This window comes from Canis lupus, chromosome 22, assembly GCF_011100685.1.
Source record: "Canis lupus familiaris isolate Mischka breed German Shepherd chromosome 22, alternate assembly UU_Cfam_GSD_1.0, whole genome shotgun sequence".
Taxonomy (NCBI): Eukaryota; Metazoa; Chordata; class Mammalia; order Carnivora; family Canidae; genus Canis; species Canis lupus.
Genome location: NC_049243.1, coordinates 51,802,200 through 51,825,096, shown reverse-complemented (window position 1 = coordinate 51,825,096; position 22,897 = coordinate 51,802,200). Strand labels below are relative to the sequence as shown.

At 37.9% G+C, this 22,897-nt stretch overlaps 1 protein-coding gene across 7 annotated transcripts in view; it reads left to right on the top strand.

Annotated features, from left to right (window-relative positions):
• The window catches only part of FGF14 (fibroblast growth factor 14), a 601,957-nt gene that overhangs the window by 315,593 nt on the left and 263,467 nt on the right, over window positions 1-22,897 (top strand). The window contains exon 1 of one of the 7 annotated variants that reach the window (XM_038569995.1): window positions 4,775-5,277. The exons of the other annotated variants lie outside the window; for them this stretch is intronic. The gene's annotated coding sequence lies outside the window, so the exon portion shown is untranslated. Of the gene's footprint in view, window positions 1-4,774; window positions 5,278-22,897 lie in introns of those variants that run through there. 7 annotated transcript variants of the gene reach the window in all.

The window sequence follows — 22,897 nt, the reverse complement described above, 5'->3', positions numbered from 1 at the left end:
TTCATATATTATAAGAACAACAAAAGTACAAGGTGTTTATTCTTTTTATTATCAATTCAAAGCTATTTGGTCAATGTCAGAGATAAATACAATCCAGACGTTGTTAACCAGAAGCTCATGATTTTCTCCTCTTCCTTTCCTCTGTCCGGTTAGCCCATATTTTTAAACCAGTGTTTCTTGTCTGAGGAAACATTGGTTTCCAGATATTTTTGGTTGTCACAGTTGGGGGCCTGCTACTGGCATCTGCTGGGTAGAGATGAGAAATGACACTAAACATTCTATAGTACATGACACAGCCTCCTGCAACAAAGATTATCTAGCCCCAAATATCAATTACTCTGAGGGTAAAATACCTTGATTTAATCTGAATAAAATTTTATCAAGTGTTTCTTGATGCACAGGAAATATTAGTTCTCTCTTCTTGATATTATCTTAGGAAGGTACACAACATGTATTGGCATGCATGTCATTAATATTAGGAGTCTATTTCCCCAGTTGACAGAGAGTCCCTTGAGGGCTGAGAGTTTTTGTTTTTCTCTTTGTACTTTATCATGGTACTTCACACATGTTGATCACAATATTCACTTGTTCATTCATCATTCATCCCAAACATTTTTTTAAACATCTATTTCATTTCAGTTTCCTTCTAGATTTTGGGATATATCACTGGATAGAGATGACCAAAAACCTTGTCTTATTAGAATTTATTCTAGTGGGTGGAGTATTATTTTTTAAAAGATTTTTATTTATTTATTCATGAGAGACACACAGAAAGAGGCAAAGACATAGGCAGAGAGAGAAGCGGGCTCCCTGCAGGGGAGCCTGATGTGGGACTCAATCCCAGGAACCTGGGATCATCCTGAACTGAAGGCAGATGCTCAACCACTGAGCCACTCAGGCATCCCAGAATTTCTTACTATACTTCTTAGAGTTAATGTCAAAGGGTGATAATAGACAAGGTCACAAAAGAACAGTAATTTTGATCTTTTAAATTTACTGAGCTAGACCACTGTGACTAACAAGTGAGAAAAAATGGGACATTGCACTAATTCATTGAAAATGAGATGAATTATCACACATTTTGTAGTTTTGTGTCATACATGGATGCACCTGTTTTACTGAGAAATACTGTATTTTTAATTGCATGCCGTAAGATAGCTGTCATTCAGATGTGAACAAACTCACTGTCATCCTTTATTCAACATATGGGTCCTACTGTGTGCTAGATAATGTGTGAACCAGATCTCATATGTGAAAACTGATTCCCTGTTTTAGAAAATTATTTTATGCAAAAGGAAATGACTCAAGAAGAGAAGGTTTCTCCTAGGTATGTTCAATTTTTTTGTCATAGATTTTGTTGTGTTGGACGTCAAGATAAGTTCTATCACTGAGATTTGGTTGGTCTGTCAGGGTATTAGGATAAGCATCCTCAATAACAGGACTTTGGAAGAGATGGGAAAGAAATCAGTGACTTGCACTTGGATAGGGATGATAGGTTAGGAAATCACACAGCAAGAGTCTGAAGGAATGTGGCTGTTGATTCTCTATGGGGGCACTACCACCCCTAACATTTGACAGGAAACATGGGAAGGACTTCTGGCCTTTAACAGAGTTAAGGACCCCCCACTCCCAAATTGTCTTTAAGGTGGATCACAATCCTACGCACTGCACTGATGAATTAATTGCTCTGCATATTCTGACTTTCAAATTTCCTGTTATACTTTAAATAGGGGAAATATTAATAGTAATAACCTAACCTTTTTTAAAAAATGTACTTTGTTTCTTAGAGTGGTTTTAGGTCCACAGGAAAAGTGAAAGGGAGATACAGAGATTTCCCATATCCCCCAGGCCCTGCACATGCCTAATCTCCACCACCATCGGCATCCCCCAACAACATGGTATATTTGTTACAAGTATGAATGTCCATTGGCGTGTCATAACCATACAAAGCCCATAGTTTAAATTAGGGTTTACTCTTGTTGTTGTACATTCTATGAATTTAAACAAATGTACTTACCATTGTAGTATTATATGGAGTAATTTCACGGCCTTAAAAGCCCCCTATGCTCATCCTGTTCTTCCCTTCCACCTTCCTCACCCCTGGACACCACTGCTCTTTTTATTGTCTCTATAGTTTTACCTTTTTTCTCAATGTTATATAGTTGGAATCATACAGAGTAAAGCTTTTTCATATTCGCTTCTTTCATTTAGTAATATGCATTTAAGGTTCCTCCCTGTCTTTTCATGGTTTGATAACTCATTTCTTTTTATTGCTGAATAACATTCCATTGTTTGGATGTACCACAGTTTACTTGTCCATTCACCTACTAAAGAATATTTTAGTTGCTTCTGAGTTTTGGCAATTACGAAGAAAACTTTTATAAATATTTATGTGCAGGTTTTTGTGTAGATATGTTTTGAACTCCTTTGGGTAAATACCAATTATCAATATTGTTGGATCATATGGTAAGGTTATTTTAGTTTTATATGAAAGTACTATCTGTCTTCTAAAGTGAATGTACCATTTTGCATTCCTACCAGCAGTGGAAGAGGGTTCCTGTTGCCTCACATCCTCACTGGCATTTGGTATTGTTAGTGTTCTGGATTTTTGCCATTCTAATAGGTGTGTGGTGGTATCTTATTATTTTAGTTTGCATTTCCCTGATGACATATGATATGGAAAATCTTCTCAGGTGTTTTTCTGCCATCTGTTCATTTCCTTTGGTGAGGTGTTTGTTAAAGTATTTAGCTCATTTTAAAAATCAGGTTGTTTGGGGTGCTTCGGTGGCTCATTCAGTTAAGTGTCTGCCTTTGGCTCAAGTGATGATCCTAGTATGTATGTGTGTAGGGGAGGGGGGCACAGGGAATTGCTCAGTGGGGAATCTGCTTTTCCCTCTTCCTCTCCCCCTATTTATGCTAGCTTTCTTTGTCTTTCAAGTAAATAAAATCTTTTAAAAAATTGGTTTGCTTGCCCCTAACCCTTTTTTTTTTAAATTGTAAACATGAAGTAATTTTTGCATGGTTTTAACATGAGCTGAAATTTTCAGGAACACATCTGCCATGTAAATCAGAAGAAGATCATCCTATTTTTGTTGAGAACCTTACCAACAATTGTTCACCATTTTGGGAAATCTTATTATGAATGGCTGCACAAATAAAATATATGTGTAGTGGCTTCAATTTATAACTGTTACAGTCATTGGGATTCTCCAAATAGATCAGAGGGCTCTAATCTCACTCCTAATTTTCTAAATTAAGTTCTTTTACCTCAGAACATATAATTTAAGATTCTTCTATTATTTCCTGAGATATCTATTTATATATCTATTTATATATATGTGTGTATATATATACATACATATATATATATAGAGAGAGAGAGAGAGAGAGAGAGAGAGAGATTTGTTTCATTTAAAGTAATAATCCTTCTATTGCTCCTTTATATTATAGTTAGGGCATTATATTGAATTTAAAAATTATGTGTGAGGGAAAGTTTTATGAATTTTACTTCAGGTCAGCAAATAGGTACAATACAAAATATTGGTTTTTAAAAGGAGATGCTGGGGCTGCTAGGTTAGGAACCAAAGCCTTTGCTGGAGAGATTCAATGCAATTCATCATTTACTGAGCACCTGCTGGGTGTAGTAGTATGGCTAAGTAAACGTTGTCTCTACCCTCAGCAAGCATACCAATCTGGTATGGGAAATTATATTACCTCCTAATCAGAGATAAAAGGCTTTATGATACCAAGGATGCTGGCTGGCCTTAAATCTTAATGCATAGCCAGTACCTCACAGACTTTATGAAAATGAATCAAGAGAGTAAATTAATAAAATGAATAACCAATAAATCCTACAGAAACAAGGGGCAAGAATTTTTATTTTTCCAAGTCCAAATGCCTTGATTGCCTAGAAGGAAGAGTAAGTAACCCGAATGCATTCTGTAGGTTTTCATTGATATGCCTCTATCAAGATTCAAGAATTTTCAGGGCTTAACAAACTGTAATAGAATCAAGAAATTAACAATCAACAGCCAACAAATATTTGTTCAGTATCTACCACGTGTGATGCATTCTATGAGGAAATTTCACCAGTGTTTCACTTGATATTTGTCACCTCCATGTGGAGTAGATATTGTTATCTATATTTTGTGGATTTGAAAGTCAGTTTTCAAAGCTGTAAAATGACATTAGATTCTTCATTACTCTTTCAATAGCAACTATCTTTGTGGAAATGCAAAATTTTCTGAAATTCTTGACAGTATATCTGTCAACTCATCCAACAATTCATCAGCACCCACTGTGTGAAAGGTATTATATATCAGGAATGTAAGAGATACAAAGACAAACGTGATTACTCATCCCTGTCATGAGTATAAGGAAAACATAAGATAGTAAGGAAGAAAGACTTGATCAAAGAAATTTGGGGCAGTAAAGAAAAACTTCAACATCACAGAGAAAACAATACACCAGGAAGTGGAGAAGCAAAAAAGAAAATTTTAGGATAAAAAGTATCACAATCTTAAAAGGGCTTTTAAAATGGGCAGGATTTCGACAAGAGTGAGGCAACAAATCCCAGGTGAAATTTTCAAAAGAGCAGTAGTTTGGTTTGACGTTGGAAATCCTGGAATGAAAGACTTGCCAGAAGAGGAAAAGGATCACTGATGAAGGTTTTCAGCTGCAGAGTAACATTCTAGAATTCTAGAATCCATGCAGAGGATTCTTTTCTGTGGCTGGTAAAGCCAGCAAAAGGAGTAAAATCAAATAGAACTTCATTATCTTTCTAGGCAGTAAGAAATTGTTGTGGATTGAATTTTGTCCCCTCAAAAGATATATTGATGTCCTAACCTCTAGCGCCTATGGAAGTGATCTTATTGGGCAATCGAGTCTTCGCAAGATGTAATCAGATTAAGAGGAAGTCCTATTGGTAGGCACTAATGCAATATGACTGGTGTCCTTAAAAGAAGAGGGGAAATTGACTTAATTGACATGGACACATTGAGGACACCATGGGAGGCAGAGGCAGAAATTGGAGTGAGGCTGTGTAAGCCAGGGAATGCCAAGGAATGCCAACAACTACCCGAAGCCAAGAGAGTCATGGGGTAGACCTTCCCTCAGAGCCTCCAGGAGGAACTGACTTGGCTGATGCCTTGATTTCAAGCTTCCAACCTTCTGAACTGTGAGCTAAGTTTCTGCTCTTCTAAGCCACCCAGTTGTGGCACTTCTTATAACAGTCCTAGGAAGCCAATAAAGCACCTGTGGGCATCTTCTCCTCCCAGGGTAAGCTACTGTTCATGGATTTGGTCTTTTTTTTTTTTTTTTTCTGTTTTTTGAAAGAAACATTGCTTTGAAACAGCAGAACCAGAGGGAAAATCAGAGTGGCTCAGAAAGCTTCCCTTACTTACCGAGAATGACCAAAACAGAGTGAAAGTATCTTATTGTGAGGGTCAGAGGATGGACTCTGAAACCAGATGGACTTGAATTCAAGTTCCAGCTTTGCTACTTTACCACCTAAAAGAGCTGTCTGTGTCCTTTATTCACACCTCAGTTCCCTTCTCTCCTGAATCATAAAGATAACTGGCCCTATCTCAAGTTGCTGCTGTGTGAGGATGGAAACAGGTCAACCACATAAACATGAGCACGACACCTGATATGGAATATGCAACAACTGTGAGCTGGGGTTGCTTATGGTTTAATGTTTCTTGAGCAGAAATCCTATTGATGAGAGAGGAGGAGCTCAGGTGAAAGCAATAGGGCCTTGAAAGACTCGCTAGGGGACAGACGTGCAAATTCTGGCTGGTTTGATTTAAAGTATAGATGCCAGGGTGAGGTATCACCTTTTGCTAGGCACAGCCCTTGGCTCCCATCCTTCTTCTGGCCGAGGCAGGGGCAGGTGATGAGGTTCCATCATTTCTGTGAATATCTTCTGCTGTGTTTTGGGCTGGATTTATTTTCTAGATACACTCTACCTGTGACTGCCTCTCTGTGTCTGATGGAATTCTATCTTTCACCTCCTTATGTGGGTCCCCATCTGTTGCCAATCACTCCTCCCTGTCTGGCTGTTTTGATCTGTGGACACCCACTGTTAGTAACGCACAGATTAAAGTGGGCTTTTCAAGGAGATATACTCTATAATGAGCAGGACTTGTGCATGGTTAGATGCTGAGTTTGACTCCCCCTTTCCCATTGCACGCAGAACTCAGAAGCCCAGATCTGAGCTCAGCCACCTCAGCCTGTGGCTTTGTGGCTGAAACTACTCCTTATTGGGAGTGTTTTGCCAAGTGCTGAGGGGTAGTTTGGGGACAAAGAATTCTTTGTATGGAAATGTTCATTAGAGGTTCCAGACATTTTTGGTAAACCTACTCTTCTAGGATAAATAACTACTTTTTAGTCCCGTACTAGTGGTATGACCGCCCCCTTAACTCATGCTGGTTGTACTGTGAGGCTTTTTTGGTACACATAAGCTTTTTAATTTTCTTTTAAAGATTTATTTATTTATATTAGAGAGAGAGTGTGCACAAGCGGGAGGAGCAAAGGGAGAGGGAGGGAGAATCTCAAGCAGACTCCCTGCTGATCGTGAAGCCCCAGGTGGGGCTTGATTCCATGACCCTGTGTTCATGACCTGTGCTGAAATCAAGAATTGGATGCTTAAGTGACTGAGCCACCCAGGTGCCCCAAACATTTTAATTTTTTGAGTTGCTTTCTAAAGATTGGTCACGTCCATGAAACTTCTTATCTGGCTACCTTCAGGGAATTTTAGCCACATTGGAAGGAAGTTTTCTATGGCCTGAATCATTTCCATTTACAAAAAGATGTAGAAAAGAGGTATAAAAAACTCAGATTCTCGATGGTTTCTGCCTTTAGGCTTAAAAACAATGCAGGCGTACACAACCAAGCAGTAGCACTAGGTCTGAACTGCAGGAGCAGATTCTAAAACCATAGTGATAAGACAATAATAGCAATGCCATAATGGTTCTGGGTCCCTCAGCAAGAAGAAAAGGGGGAAAGATCTGGAAGAGGGAGCCATCACTTACTGTACACACGGAGTCTACTTGATACAGAGCTCCCTGCCTAATTAGGAACTCAGGAGGTGAGCCCTGCAATCTGTATTTTCACAAAATCTTCCAGTGATTCTGATGTTCCCACAGGCCCAAGGATCACTAAAACACACACTGTCAGAAAAAGATAAGATAGTCCCAAAAGTATGAATAAATAAATGAAGTCAGAGGTGTTACCCTTAGAAACCAATCACTGATTCTACAGAGATGTCTCAAGGGCTGGAGATTTACATTCTCACATATCCCAGGTGACACTGCTGTTGCTGCTGGTCTAGTGATCACTCTTGGAGAAAGATAGCTATTTATTCTATCCTTGCTCCTTTGTTTGTTTTAATGCTGTAAATACCATGGAGAAAGAGTTTATATGAACATGAATTAGTTCACTTGAATGTTCTGTGTAAAATACATTATACACTTGGAAGGAGAAATGACTTTCAAATTTAAAGCAGTGTTTATAAAGGCATTATAATCCGACTTCTGTTAATGTAATATTTTTAAAAAGTATTTAATTTCCTAAGAATAAGTATTAATAGATAAAATTATTGTAAAATGTACATTTCACTGAATCACTTGGAGATATAATATTAAACATTTTCTACTGGGTTAAAAGGCATTGCCTTTGCTCTATAAATGACGGGAAGGCCTGTGGATCTGTCTATTCAGGCACTCCCATGCAGAGGTAGAAAACTAGTCAGCTAAAGACTAATAGGGTAAAGAGTAAATTAAAAATAAGAAGAAATTATTTGTATGCCTGGGAGTTCCACAAATCCTTACTAAATAAGTTTGTTGAATACAAGTTATCTGTGGTAAATGAAATGGAAATTCATGATTCACAGTGTGACACTTGGGAATTTAAAGCATTGAGGAAATTAGAGAGCTAATATAACTATTCTCAACTGCTCACTGACAAATGTCCTCTCATTGATTTTTCCAGTTTTGCATGAACCAGGAGTAGGGCTTCTGGCAACCTGCTCTACTTTTGAATGTATAATTCTAGTGTAGAGCAATGTCATCATTTCTTGAAATGGCTGTGCTTACTAATCACATGTATTCTGAAACAAGCTTTATAACATTGAGTAGTATGGTTCCATTTTGGAATAAAGGAAGTTAGGATACTTTAAATGATGGCTGACCCCAACCCATTGGTATTTGGACTTTCGTATGAATTTGTGAATATACAACTCAATATGGGCATTTCTGAACTTGAGTGTTGCAATATTTCATGCAAAATGATAAGAGTATACAATGGGGCCCTAGCCAAGAAATGTTCAGGCAGCTTCTCAGTCCTCTCTCTCTCTCTCGACTATGCCCTTATATACCTCACTCTGAGACTGCTGCAGAAAATCAGGTTTGTTCATGTTTCTGCCTCATTTGCATTATCTTTCTTTTGTTGCTTGTTTGCTTGTTTATCTTGGAAGCATAATGCAGAGGAACAGTAAGTGTTTGATATAAAAGAAGAGATCTTTCTCTGAGTCAGGGAGTTACTTGCTCTTCGGTGGATGACCAGAAGTGTGAATCAAGCATTGATTCAAGAACATGAATGCGTTGAGAACCTCAATTCATTGAATGTTGGTTTGTAATATGTAACTGATCTTTAGTTAGTTTTTATGTAGCCTGTTTAGAACACGTTTTTATTCTAAATCAGTTTATCAGAACACTGACTTTTGACTTACAAGTAATCTAGCACACACTAGCTACTTATTCAGTGTTGGTAGTTGTAGTTATTATGATCTTTTCCCCATTCTCTTATTTCCTCCTATCTCTTCATAAATGCTCTGTCTTCAACCTCTCTATTTTTAATTTCAGGATAGAATTATTTAGGAAATTATAATTTTAAACATTTTGGGGTTTTAAAGCATTATACTCACGACCAATAATAGTTGAATGTGTCATCTGTTGTGAATAAAAGCAGTCCTATGTGGTCAGCTGAATAATGTGTTTCCCCTTTGCCCCATCTGCAAAGGCATCCATTCCCTAATCCCTGGAACCTGTTAACCTGTAAATATGATACCTCCCATGGCAAAAAGGATTTTACAGATGTAAAGGACTGTTGATATAAAGAGATTATCCCAGATTATTAAAGGGGCTCAATCTAATCACACAGGTCCTTACAAGTGGATGACCTTTCCCAATGATGGTCAGAGAGGGAGGGGTGACTTTAGAAGAAAAACACAGAAAGGTACAATGTTTCTGGCTTTGATGATGGAAAGAAAGGGCATGAGCCAAAGAATGTGGGCAGCCACAAGAAGCTAGAAAGGACAAGGAAACAGATTGTCCCCTTCAGCCTTCTTTCTTTCTTCAGAAAGAAACCCAGCACTGTCCACACCTTGATTTAAGCCCAGTGACATCTCCATTAGACTTCGGACATACAGAACTAGGAGATAAAAAAATCATGTGGTTTCAGGACACTAAGTTTGTGGTAATTTGTTACAGCAGCAACAGGAAATGAATGCTCAGAGTAAGGCTGCAGGACATAGTTTAATAATAAAAACTAGTAAAAAGCTATAAAGTTTTTGTTTTGATCCATAATAATAATACATCACAAGTAAACTCTTAAGGACTCAAGAGATGCCTTTTCCAAAATGCTACCCGATCAATACAATCACTCAGCAGCATGAAGAGTAAGCCCCTCTGGAAATTTGCTTCTATGTAATTTTGATGTGGCCACTCTCAAATTTTGTGATTAGTAAGAGGGAAGGATGTCTCCTTTATTTCTCAATCTTATCTTTCCAAAATTATTAAAATTTAAGAGCAAACATTGGCATTTTGTTTTCTTTTTTCAAGTTAATATTCTTCAGTGCTCTTAATTGTGTTTGTGAGATTGTGTTCTGCATGTCTCAGAAGCTGAACATTGAAGCCCATACTTTTGACCCAAGGCATGACGAGTTTTTATACTTGTTGTTCAGTATAGAATCATGAGAACACAGTTTTCTTCTCCTTTTCTTTCTTTAATTTGATCCAAACTTTTAGTTTATTATCATTTCCTCATTTCTTTAGGGATTTATGATAAATTCATAAATTATAATAAACACAGCATTGGTCAGTGCTAGTAGTAGCATAATATGATGTTGTTTGCAAAATTCCTACCTCTCATCACAGCCAACCAAGACTGAGCCTGAGCTGCTTCCCTTCCTCCCTCTTTCAGGGATGTCCCCAAACAGAGGTAAACTTTGTCCTTCCTTTTGGCTACAGTGTCAGTCCTGGGACAGATCAGTAGTTGCGCATCTAATCATCAAGATAACAGGAGGCATAGCATGCTTACCACATTCTTAGAGACATTTGTGAAATGAGTATGCAAATTAGCTGTCACAACCATTTGCCAAGAACCCTAACTGTACTCTTACCTTTACCCTAAAGCTCCCTGACTTCCCTGATAATAATTGCTTTGGTTTTGGCACATGTACTTTAATGGAAGTATCTCTTAAGAAGGCATTGGAAGGGCTTGTTAAAAATCATTACTTGTATCTGTAATATCTAAAATAGTCTCTCTTCCTCTGTCTACCTAACTCCCCCTAACCCCCCAGCCCAGGTTACAGCCTGGCAGCTGTTACTTTTCTGCTCCTATGAAAAATTCATCCTTCTGCCCTTAATTTTTGACACTGGAGGTTATTTCTCTTAATTTAATCTTCTCCCCCAGGCTGTTCTTTCTGATTAATTTCCCCTTTATGTGCTCCAATTTTTGCTTCTGTTATCTTTGTCCTTAGTATGTCTTCCTTGATATGTAGACACAGAACTTTAGAACTAGAAGGACAAAGTGACTCTCAGGTCACATGTTGCAAATTTCCATGTGTAGAGAGCCTTTTCACCTAGGACACAGATGGGGAGAGGAGTATTCATTCCCTGACTCAACAGAAGGATAGTGGACTGAAAGAATTGAAATGGTTGTAAAGTGCTAAAAAACATTAAAATGTTATTACAAAAACCTAGCTTCTTTCTCCATGAGACTGAGAGAGGCTAGGAATAGCTCTAGCAGTGAGAAATGAAAGTTAGCAATTCCATGCATGTGAAAATGTTAGGCAGAGATCCAGGGACAGATGTTTGATTTACTGACTGTCCTGAGTCAGCCAGTAGTCCTGGCACAGTGGCTATTAGAGCACTGGCCATAAGAATGTCCACCTCTTGGGTGGCAGTGCTCACATGTGTTCCCCAGTCATGTGGCACTCTTCACCCACATGCAGTCTACAACCCAAGAGCTAGCCCAGTATAGAACTAGATCAGAAATTGCTAAATGTATTAGAAAGTATTTCAGGATGGGACAGAAAGGGCAAGGGATGACTAGGCCCTTCTGGAAAGTTTTCACATTTACATAAAGCTATGCGCTTTCTTTGAAGGAATCTTTATCCAAAGACGTTGCTGCAAAAGAAAAAATAAACAAACCTGAAAAAGAAGTCCTATGTTATTTTCTACCTTCTCTTTCTTTCCCAGCTTAGATTCCACCCTTGAGTCTTCTTATAACTTTGTTTCTGACATGGATTTTGCTGACAGGCTCACTTAATGGCACTAGGTGGAGGGAGAGGGAGACAGGGAGTATTCAGTTGTTTATCAACTCAGACATCCGAAAGCCCTACCCTGTCTGTATTATTTCAAGTCTTTATAATGCATCAAACAAGCTTCAGTAGAAGTCTCATTATTGGTGGATAATGATGATGTGTGGAAAGAGCACAGGAGATGGAGTTGGGCACCCAGGGTGAAGTCCTGGTCCAGAAACATGACTTAATGAGAACCTTAGTTTCATCATCTGTCAAATGGAACAGTAAAGAAGACTTCAAAAGTTTCCAAGGATGGAATGGAATAGTTTACAAAGGGCCTAGTAGGGGGTGCCTGGATGTCTCTCTCAGTTAAGCATCCAAATCTTGATCTCAGCTCAGGTCTTGATCTCGGGGTCGTGAGTTCAAGTCCTTTGTTGGGCTCCACACCCAGTCTTGAGCCTAGTTAACAAAACAAAAACAAAAACAAAAACAAAACAGAAACAAAAACAAAAAAAGGAACCTAGTAGGCTTAAGCTTGGATCTTGGCAGGTGCTCAAGGGTAATAGTAATCTTTCTTTGTGGAACTTCTATCATTTAATGCTCATTTAAGAACACAGCCAATCTAGGGTGAGCCAGGTGAGTTCAGTGGTACACAAACAGAATAGTACCCTCTTTTTAATTAAAGATGTGATATTTTGTTTATCATGAATATCTCTGCACTAATTTCCATTTAAAAATATTGGAATATTACCTTGATCCTTAGTGTTCTGGCAACCCCTTAAATGTTGTGCATGGAGCTAATTAATGCTTCACACACCTCACAATTATCCTGCCCTTGTCAGAGGGATAGGCAGGAGAAAGGATGTTTTCCTTATTTCAGACAGAAAGTCCTGATACATAACTAGTGTTGCCACTGTTGCCCTTTGATTGCCTCAACAGCCAACATTATGAAAGAGTCATCTGTACAAATCACCTGCCTCATAGCTACACTTCTAACTCTGAAGAGCTTCTCATTCGCCATCCTCTCCCTAGCAACCAGAAAACACTGTGACTCCATCAGAGGTTCCAGCTGACTTATAATGTGATGATTTGTCGCGCTTGATTGTGCCAGCTCTCTCTTTCTGTCGGATCCTGGAGTCCTGGGCTCCTGGAGGGTATGGTCTCTAGGGCAGTTTAGTTGTAGCCTTGCATTAACATTCTCTCCTTTTGTATCTGCTGCCACATTAGACAATCATCTCCTTTCCTGCTGTTAGATAAAAGAGTGCATCGATCCCAGAAAGAAGGGAGGCACAGCTGTGGAAATCACAGCAAAAGCAAAGCTCACCTTTTCCTCTGATGTGGGGCCTCACTGTAGTAGGCTCGTTCTCCTGAGATGCAGCATTTTGCTTTCTAGGTGAATGGCATGCTGATACCCTACAATAACAGGCCCCACGTCCCCATAAGGCACATACATCTCCACATGAGTGAACAGAGCTAATAAGAAGTGTGGGTTTCAAGTGAATTGAATTGCAATTGTGAAATTGTTTCAGTGTCTGTGTTTTGCTGAAACCAAAATATTCTTTGTATATAAACCTTAAAATTGGCATAAATGCCTTACAAACAGTGAGGATTCTTATTGAGTAGACATTGCATCTTAGTATGGCCTGAGTACCAGGGCTCCTCCCCTTCCTTGTACATATATTTCAGCATGGGTAGCTCAGATCTTGAGCTACCCATGTTTCGAAAGGGGCTTTACAAACCAAGAGAAGGTAATGCCAATGTGACCAGCCTAAGTGCATAAGCCTTTCAAGTTCCCTTTGAATTTTATGGTGGCTCCGTGCACATGTATATGTGGTGGGGGTAGGGGGTGGGTAAGCTAAAATATTGATTTGGGTGGGTCGGTTAAACTGAGCATTCTTTTAAAATATATAATGCCATTTTTTCTGCCAGGATTGGATCCAACCTAAACCTAGTTCTTGTTAAGTACTCCACTAACCACTTTCTCACGATGACCCTATTATAGAACTATTTTATTTCATTTGTGTTCTATTATGTGACATTTGGCACACTTTGCGGTTTTGTATGGTTAGTTATAGTCAGATGTGACTCAAATAAACTATAACCTGGAGAATGTTTGAAATGCAATTAAAATATAACAGTGTTTACCAAGATACTATGAAGACTAGCGTGTGTTTTCATGGAGATTCCAGCTTTTAAAATCTGTGAGTAGAGTATTCAAAGATTTTTGTTTTAATTGCAATGCATTTTTCTTGAGTATGAGGAAATTCCAGAAAGTAAATCCATAGTTTGGGTTAAGTGAAGTCTTGAATACTGTCATCAGATTTATTCTTCTGAAGAGTCTTGGACCAAAATTAGCTGCCAAGCAATTAGTCACTGTTCCTTCTCAGGTAAGTATCATAAAGGACATTCCCAGGAAATAAAATCTTGGCTGGTAAGAGTAGAATATTAAGGAGGGCATGAGTAGAACACATCCAGGAATACTGATGTTTTCCTTTGGGACTTTCTTGTTGATGATGTGTTTCAGTATGATGCCATCCTGATATGGCTATAAAAAAGCAACTCTGAGGACAGCACTGCTCCTGGAGAGTAGCAGAATATTGTTCAACATCTGTCCCCATGCCTGACTCCCCACAACCCAAACTGCTCAACACTTAACCACCAGCAACTCATATAGTGCAGCTCTCAGTGGGACGGGAAGAGGCAGGGGTAGAACATTAAGGAACACAGCAGATGCAAAGAAAATATATTTCAAGATGACTCAAGATCCATACTGAATCTCTCAAATACTATGAAGTGAATGAATGTATAGTTTCTCAAAATATCTTAAGGTCTATTCTCTTTTCTCTCCCATCAACTGCCTCCATGCGCTGTGGCTGCTATCTTTCTTTACTTCCAAGTTTTTTTCTCTTTCTGTAAAATTCCACCAGTCCTCATCCTTTGGCCTGACTTGTTTTCCTTTTTCTTCCTGTTTCTTTCTGATTCAGTCACAGGACACAACAACCATGCAGACAAACCAGGACACTTCCTGGAAGGGAGGAGAAGGAAGAAAATGAATAAAGCCACACAGAAATCATATCTAATGGGCAGGGAGGAGGAAAGGCTGATAGAATTTTAATTTCATTTTAATACAAACTCCCAGTGGCAGGATGCTTGTGTTGCCAGCTATGGAATCTGGCACTCATCTCCTTTGTGTAGAATATCAAGAGTGACAGATTAATAGTCTTCATACTGATGTTATGAATTCAAGCTCCCGTTGCCCATCATTTTCATGATCCTGTTTTTAGGAAGTTAATAGATTTGTAGTTTTAGAAACATACAACAAACTACGTTAATTTTATTGTTACTCTTAGAAAACCTTGATGAGTAAATGAGTAGAAACCTCATCACCATGATTCTTTAAATTAATGTTTCATTTCTTCATAAAATGCTTTATTAAATATTCATATGAATTGATTCAGCTGTAGATATTTGTTGTGGACTATATGTATGTACTCTTTTAGACTTAAGGAATTCTTTTTTTTTTTAATTTTTTTAATTTTATTTTTTTTATTTTTTTATTTTTATTTTTTTTGACTTAAGGAATTCTTAAGATGTTTTGAAACCCATTGATGAACTCAAAGCCATTCCAAGGTCCAAAATGGAGAATGTTGATATTGTTGTACTTTTTTTTTTTCTGTTTTGTGCTTTCATTGTATCTGTATGAATTTAATAACAAGAGATGAATATGCCAAACTTGGAAAACTATTAATAAATTAGGAAAAAGAAGACTTTTTAGTGAGGAAGCTTCATGGTACCTCAGATCTGAGTTCTAGTTCCAGAACTAGATATACAAATGTGGGTAATTACTTAGCATTTTTGAGCTTTAAGTATCATCAGTGCATAATAACTATCTCATTGTGAGTAATAAATGGTGTGCTATGCATTGCCAACTGTAAGTCATAGCCATCTCATTCTAATTAAGCAGAACTTAAATTTCATTTTTCACTACAGAAAATATTCTATGCTTGGTTCTTTTTCAGTCAGATCCCAGTTATAAAAGATGTAAAGAAGTATATAGAAGGGGAGAAAGCTAACCAGTTTATATATTCATTGTGAGTGGTTACATAATAAGACAATGCACAAAGGCTTGGTAAAAGCCATAAATATAAAGCATGAACATTTTTGCTACTTATGATTTTTATGTAACTATATGGGAGGCATGGAAACCAATTTTATTTTGACTTATGTTATAAAGCTGTTGCCAAACGCCCTGAGCTTAAGTCATGCTTCACATGGAGATAGTAATGTCTAGTGCATTTCTGTGTAACTCAGATCTTAATTTTCCCCTGTAATAACAGAATTGTGATGTGATCCCACTGAAACTCACACTGGATGTTCACTTAAAACATATTTTCAATTGAGAATAACTTCAGGAGCCTAGATTGTTGTGGACGCAAGGGCATGGCAGTCACTGGGACAGGAGAGAATTTGAAGGGAAGCTGGGGGGAATTTTGTATCTATTTCTACCTGGTCACCTTTCCTCCAAACTTCCCCAAAGTCCCTGTCCAGTACTCAGTCTGACATGTGACACTGGCAAGACAGGGATCTACCAAAGGCATCAGTGAAGTTGGATGCCTGAGCTCTTCTTGGCAATGGATTCTTAGAGTTTAAAATTTTGCATAGAAATGGATCAGAAACTATTCTAAGGACTCTTTCTGGTCTGGAACCACAAAGTTTATGTTAATCTTTCCCCTGGACACATTCCCTTCAGCCCTCTCTCATTGCCTGTGACCTTCCCTAGCTAGCCTCTCTCCACCGGTGCCTTGGTGGCCCTGTTGAATGAAGATTGACTGATAGGTTGTTGTTGTTCACAGCCACATCTACACAAACCATCTTCTTGTTCTCCTTGCTTCATCTTTGAAGGCATGTGGTGGTATGTCCTCCCTGGAACATTGATCTCTGGAACCTGGGGAGATCAATTAAATTGGCACATTTATTTTTACCACCCACGAGACTTTACAAAGTCAAAGTACATTTTTTTTTTTTTTGCTTCCAGTAAGTTTGTGTGAAAACAAATTACTCATAGACAAAGATATATTACTTTTATTAAAGTATGTTATTTATTCTTATTTGGGGCCTCAATAAATAATGGTAATACACATGGAAATCTTTCATATAGTTGATCTAGTATTTTAAAAAATTATACTGTGTACTTAACACATAATGCCTCTTTCTGCCTTCTAACAAGGAGAGTTCATAATGTATAAATATGTTCCCTTGTTTATTGACTGTCTCCCACACAAGATCATAAGCTCCTTGGAGACCCCCCAAAAATCATTTCTCTTGTTTAGTCCTATATTCTTAGTAGTTATCATTGAGCCTAGAATAGAATGCTTAATATATGATAAATCATCTAACAAACTGAACAATCCAGAGCCTTTTCCCATTGTTATTAGTGAATAGTTGTGCTGACTCCCAAAAAAACCGCATTAGTGCTATTTCCATTTTAGTCATTGTTCTATGTGGATAAATGATGAGAGTAGAGAGATAAATATTATGATAAATCATATTTGTCATACTCTTTCAAAGATTTTCACTTCTTTTTTTCCTCTTGTAAAATTTCAAAGTCAAATATTTCTGGAGCTTTCTACTCTGGGCTAAGTTCTTTATACCATACAATGAAGCATTTCACTGGGCATTAGCAATGATTTATGTTACTGAAGCTCAGCATTATTTGTAATGACACAATTTGTGTCAGTCTACACACGTGATGCTATGGTGACTCAGATTGTTTATTTTCTCAAATTTATTTATTTCAAAATAGTTTGTTCATTTGATTATATCAAACAAGTTAATATATATGTTCTTGTTAGGGGGGCAAGAAAGAAGTGTTATGTGTCAAGTACACCATATTTCATCTCATCTAGTATAAGATAAAATATTTGTGATGTAACTGATCAGTAGATGAAATCTTTCTGTGTTGCTTCTTTACTCAGTTTTTCAAAAATAAATATCAAAATAGACAGTATTATTTCTCATTTCCAGAAATTTATAATGATCATAAGATTGAATGAGGAATTAATTTTTTTTAAAAAAAGTTTTTATTTATTTGACAGAAAGAGAGAAAGCACAAGCAGGGGGAGCAGCAGAGGGCGAGGGAGAAGAAGGCTTCCTACTGAGCAGAGAACCTGATGTGGGACTTGATCTCAGGACCCTGGGATCACAACCTGAGCTGAAGGCAGATGCTTAACCAACTGAGCCACCCAGGCACCTGAGGAATGAATGTTTTAAACTGATTACTTTCCTCCTATGCCCTAGAGATTTTTATAATACAGCAACTGAACTCTTTCCCTGCTGGATCCAAATGTTACAGGAATCAACTGAGCTCTACAAGAACTCATAATGAATGCTTTTGTCATTTTATTGATTTATTCTACAAATGAATGACTATGGTCAGAAAAAACCTTAAGAGGGCAGATTGTAGACAGGGGATCTAGTTAATGAGGATGAGATGAAGACAGTTGTGTATACTAAGTCATGCTATTATAAAAAGAAAGATATAGCACTGGATTAACCAAATCTCCCTTTTTAGACAAAAGAACATCTGTTCTAGAGACATCTGCATGGCTAAGTCGATTAAGAGTCCAACTCTTGATTTCAGCTCAGGTCGTGACCTCAGAGTCCTGAGGTCGAGCCCTGTGGCAAGCTCTGTGCTCAGTGGGGAGTCTGGTTGAGGATTCTCTCCCTCTTTCCTTCCCCCAGTTATGCTCTCTTTCTCTTAAGTAAATAAATCTTAAAAAAAAAAAAAAAAAAAAAAGGAATATCTGTTCTGAGTAGATCTGGCCACTTGACTTTGAAGAAAGACACACATGGCAGGCAACAAAAGAGTCCTATTCTGCCCCCCTTTTTGAAGTGCTTGTTAGTTGATTTTTGGATAATTTCCCAAGCCAGTGAAATCACCATGTGTGCTGTGACAATCATGTCACCATTGTTTGTATATAAATCAGACATGTTTGATTTCTGCACTGATGAGCTGTGGATTTCTATTGTGTTCAGGGGGTGCATACTGCTGAGCCTTGTCTCCAGCTGAGTGTTCCTTCTCCTGTGGGGAGAAAAGTTTCCTTCCTGTTTCCTACAACCTAGAGCCAACAAAACAGGAGGCATGCAAAGCCTGGGAGACCTGGACACTGTCCACAGGATTAATAGTCACAGAGGGTTTTAGGTAAAATAGTTCATTAGGTGAACTTTGTTTATACCTTCAGATTTCTCCTTCTTCAATCTGCAATTATTCTAAAATAAGAAGGGCTTCTGTTATTTAAAACTTACAAAAGCAGGAGATACTACTGTCAAGAGTCGAGGGCCAGAAAAATGGCTGTTTTTCCCATACCTTCTTCATACATGGAGCATTTGCTTTTACATAGTAAACATTTGGTGAATGCTGGAAGAAGGAAGGAAGGGAGAAAAGGCATCGACAAAACTGTCTTTTGAAAGATACGCTTCCTTTGCCTTCCTCCCTTTTCCTTCCTCTTTTGGGAATGATCTACTAACACAGTTGACAGAGTTGTGTTGTATCATAGAGAATAGGTAGGATAGAAATTTAGGTGTGCCTGGGGTCAAGTGATACCAAATCAAAACCCAGAGCTTTTTTCCAAATAAAGAGTGATGAATAATCAGAAAACATAACTACTTCTTTTTTTAAAAAATATTTTATTTATTTATTCATAGACACAGAGAGAGAGGCAGAGACACAGGCAGAGGGAGAGGGAGAAGCAGGCTCCATGCAGGGAGCCCAATGTGGGACTCGATCCTGGGTCTCCAGGATCACACCTCAGGCTGCAGGCAGCGCTAAACCGCTGCAACACGGGGGCTGCCCTAACTATTTCTATTGGTTTCTTTACTGAAAGAAAGAGCATCCCAAAGATTGTCACCTTATTTGATGACTCAAAAGACAATAACCATTGAGAGATGTCGCTATAGAAATACCTATAGCTTGGCCCAGAATTAACAAATACAAGTTTTGAGGGGGATAACCCAATAACTTAAGTCAAACACAGACACACACATGCACACTCACATACACACACATATTCCATGTCTATCTAAACTACTCTCTAAAAGGCTGCAGTTGGCAAATCAGGTAATACTAGTTCAAGCAAGGATGGGTAGTTTAAATGAGATAGCCAGGGATGCCTGAGTCGCTCAGTGGTTGAGCATCTGCCTTCAGTCAGAGCGTGATCCCGCTGTCCTGGGATCAAGTCCCACATCGGGCTCCCCGCAAAGAGCCTGCTTCTCCCTCTGCCTATGTATCTGCCTCTCTCTTTGTATCTCATGAATAAATAAATAAAATCTTTTTAAAAAATGAGATAGCCACATGCTAAAAAGTACCTAAACTTCTAGTATATATTTGGCATTTTTCACAGATTTAGGACAATTTACCTGCCATTTTTACTTTTCTTTTTATGTGTAAAATAAGAAAATTGAAAAGATTCAATATATTTACAACCTTTGGAAGATGGTGAATATGTGAAGTATCATTAGAATCATCGTTCCTATTAATTATTTAGGATATTAATAAAGATAGATTAGAAGATTTGCTTACTATCTCCTTTTCTTCATTAATCTTGGTTTATTCTAAAAGAAAAAGAATATTTGTGATTTAAAGCAAGAATGAAAAATATATTCCCCTGCTGGACTCTCATAACTCTATGTAGGTCACACTTATCCTATTTTATAAGTATGTGTGTGTGTACTCGATATACGTCTATATGCCTGTCTGTGTGTGTGTTCCTTTTAATTCTTAAATTGAGTGAATTAGTGTTAATTAGGATGTTGGTTTACTGGTTACTCTTATTTGAAAGTCTGACTTTAGATCCACTCTTGACTTTGGAAATAACAAGGAAAGTGGAACAAAGATACAGCCTGCTTTGAACATTAAGCATATTGAATGGTTTACTGGCAAATTCATAGAGAAAGAAAGTGGATTAGTGCTTTGCAGGGGCTAAGGAAAACAAAAAGTGGGGAGTGACTGCTAATGAGCATAAGGTTTCTTTTTGTAATGATGTAAATTATGTAAAATCAGAGAGTGATCATGGTTGCACAACTGTGAATATACTCAAGGCCTCTGAATTGTGCTTTAAAAAGATGATTTTTAAAAATGTGAGTTTGGGGACACTTGAGTGGCTCAGTCATTGAGTGTCTGCATTTGGCTCAGGGCATGATCCAGGGGTCCTGGGATCCAGTCCCTTATTAGGCTCCCCTAACAGGCTCCCCACAGGGAGCCTGCTTCTCCCTCTGCCTATGTCTCTGCCTCCCTCTCTCTCTATCTCTCATGAATAAATAAATACAATCTTTAAAAAAATGTGATTTATATCTCCCCAAAACATTATAAAATTATAAAAATAATTTACTAAGAAATTTAAAACCAGTTTAACGCTAATATATATTTTTTAACAAGCAAGTCCTTTTCATTATCCAAAACTACATTGGTGACACAGCACAGTGAAAAGAAGATCAAATTTGACTATAAGTTCAAATATTGGCTTCCTTCTTACCAGGTATATGACCTGGAGAATTAATTTACTAATGAAATCAATGAGTTTTGGAAGGCTAATTTTAAGAGTAAATTAGAATCCACATATATATCAACCTGTCTATCTATCTATCTATCTATCTATCTATCATCTATCTATCATCATCATCATCTATCTTAGTCTTGGCACATAGTGGCTACTAACTGAAAAAGGTCATTGGTTAATTGGTATAATTTTTTTAAACTTTCTCTGAGAAAGTTTTCCACTAATTTGATCTATCCCATCTCTGAAATACACTTTTACTTTCTTTACTAGTCATCTGGCAATCAGTAAAGGACTACCTGGCCATTTCAACCATGCAACCTGTATTTGCATGGGCACTTATGTGTGCATGTTTGAAAACATTTACTGTGTTTGTACAGTTTCTAGACTATAAGTTACTTTAGATCAGAGTTCCTGCCTTGTGTTCTTTCCTATTTTCTATGGAGTCTAGTACAGGGTTTCACACAAAATTGTTGTTCTGATTTGTTAATAGATGAGAAATTTGCTTAAAATGCTATGATGGAAGCAGGTACACTTTGAATGTGATTGTGAAAAGTGATGCATAAAGCATTTACATAGAATCCAAAATTAATATCCAAATTTATATCCAAAGACTTTTTTTGTTTTCTAATTTAAAATGGAACTTAACATATATTTTAATACTATTTTACGATATACTTCTTAGCATTTAAAACATATTAAATGAGAGACTTCTTTGCCTTTCATTTGAGTGTTAACTTGAGTAAAGGCAAAATTATTGGCTGAGACTGTGTCCCCTATCTCTTTATCTCCCCTGAACTTCCTCCCATTTATTTTTAATTCAGCAATCTTTATGCCAAGCCAGGAAGAAGATACACTCCTCTGGGCCAATGGAGTCAGGGGTGAGAAACAGCAACATAAAAGAGAGATTGATATTAGTATCAATTGATTAATATCAATCTCAATCAAGTTTGAGAGAGTTTAGCTCCTCATCTTCATTTGGTGGGTCTCCTTGCTCTTATGATCTGAAAAGACCACCTATCTTTGTGGGACTTTTTAAGGCCTGTTGGGAAATCTCCCAATTGCTCTTACATTTCTCCCTTCTCTTCTTTTTATTTAAACAGATTATTTCTGGCCCTAGAAATGTGTGTTGCTATTTTGTCAATTTTTAAAGTGCGACAAGGTAACCTGATTTGTCCTTTAAATAATAGAGAGGTTTCCCTACCTCATGATATAACAGGCTCTATTTCACTGTGTGGCCAAGACCACTAAGTGAGGAGGGCCCCAGCCAGTGGGACTCTGGATATTTGTGGGAAAGGATCTGTGGACTAGGTGGAAGTCAACCAGGGTAGTTGCCAAAGCAGAAGTCAAATCGTGTAACTGGAAAGGTAATTACTTATTTCCTAGTCAATTATGACTCATTTTGTAGGTGGGGAGTCAGGGGCTCTAGAAATGTGACTGTTTGCTCAATGTCTGATGATCAATAGAAGAACCAATGATTGGAGTCATAGCTCCTGGTCCCTCCCCTTGTGGAATCTAAGAGAACATGCTGCCTTGTGTATCAGACCAGTGCATTAGACTCTGTGGATGATGGGCTCTGGGAAAAATTCAGCATTTCTGGAAGTGGATATGAATGGTCCCATCTGCGGATTCTTTGCCAAGGTAATCTTTTGGTAAATATCTGTTGAAATTGCTAGATCAGCAGTTGCCCCTGCTTGGTCTAGAGCACACCAATTTTTCACCTCTTCTACTGATTGTCCTTCCCTTAGGTTCAACTATGTCAGAGTGCCTGGTGTCTCTTTTGTGACTCAGGGCTGCTGCTGAGTGAGACACAGTGCACAGC